A 1,701-nucleotide genomic window follows, 5' to 3' on the forward strand; every position below is an offset into this window, starting at 1 on the left:
CCACACACCCCACACCCCCCCCCCCCGCCCCAGCACCCTGGAGGGCATGAGTGAAAGGGCAGGACTCAGGAAGGGCCTGGGGTTCTGCCAGCGCCACCACCTGGTTGCTGAGTGAGCCGGGACAGGTCCCGCACCTGCCCCCACCTCAGCTTTCTCACAAGGTCCACCTCATAGCACAGGTGTGCAGATCCAGTTCAAAGGCCAGGTAAATGCAAGGACCCTCAGGATGTGAAAGAGACTGACATCCAGTTCTCTATCACCCACCAGCCTGATCTGCTCAAGTGCCCCACATCTAACAACAGAACTCAGCATTCCACTCTCTGTCTGTTCCCCACTCACCTCTCTGGCTCATATAGCAAGTGGCTGCAGCCTCAGATACTGGAAACTGGGCAGTTTGGGTTCAAGTCCTAACAGTGAAGGGGCCCCAGGCAAGCACAACCTTGTCAGTTAAATGGACGTGATCACAGGGCTGGTGTGCCCAGTTCATGCTTAGCAGGGGCCTGGCCTCATCGGTGCTCTGGAATGTTAGCCATTAACATCATCATGCTGACCCTCGCCTCTCTGATCTTGGGGAGACCCCCTCACCCCCAGCCTCCCCATCTGTCAGTCCCGCTGAAATACCCACCCTCTCTTCCAGGATGCCCTGGATCACAGTGAAAAGGGCCTTGCCCTGGCCAAACACAAGGATCCACCCCTTTTGTCAGCCTGTAAGCCAGGCTGGGGACCCGGGAGTTTGGTGGTCTTGACCCTTGCTGGGCCCCAAGGCTCAGCTTCAGCCCCTTGCACCCCCATGCAGTCTCCTCTGACTCCCTCAGGGCTCCTCTGGACTGTCTCTTCCATTCTCCTGAAGCACCCCTACATCAGAGCCAAGGCCCCTCCCTCAATCCCCTGCTCGCGCCCACCTCCACCCCACTCAGCCTCACGCCATCCACTGCTTCCTCTCCTATATCTGCAGGCATCCCTGCCCCTCGGCACATCCTGCCTCTCTGTTCTCCTGACCCCAACCTCTCTCTCTGTACGGCCTCCTCCCTTGTCTTTCATTAACGAAGACTATTTGTTGAGCATCTACTATGTGCAAGCCCATTTCCAGCACAGCGGTAATGAGAACAGAACAGACCAAACCCTCTGCTCCCATGGGGTTGACCTATTAGTGGGGCGAGGTCAACAAGACAGTGTGAACATATAACATGGAGGTCATGATGAGTGAGAAGAGAAAGCAGGGTGCAGGGATGGAGATGGATGGAGGGTCTATTTTATAAAGGGTGAGTGGAGAAGACATCCCTGAGAAAGTGAAATTGTGTAACTACCACCTACATCAGGAAAAGAGGCCACTGCCATCCTCATAAGGCCTCCCTCACGACCCACTCTCTCCACCCCAAAGATAATCCCTATCTCGACTTCTAACACTATAATTTTGCTGGTGGGTGTCTTTGTGTAGGATCATAGAGGGTGAATGTTTTTCTATCTGGTTTCTTCTGCTCAACATTGTTTCTGAGTTTCACTCATTATTATATACATGCAGCCGTAGTTTATTCATTTTCCACTGTTTTATAGTATTCCATTGTACAGATACACTGCAACGTACCCTCCTTGTGATGGGCACTTAGCTTGTTTTCAGTTGGAGGTTATGATGAATAAAGGTCTGCCTGGACTTACTTCCGTTAGGTGTATATGCTCATTAGGAAATTGCCAGATGTTGGG

This window comes from Lipotes vexillifer, unplaced genomic scaffold (genome assembly GCF_000442215.2).
Source record: "Lipotes vexillifer unplaced genomic scaffold, Lipotes_vexillifer_v1.1 scaffold49, whole genome shotgun sequence".
NCBI lineage: Eukaryota > Metazoa > Chordata > Mammalia > Artiodactyla > Lipotidae > Lipotes > Lipotes vexillifer.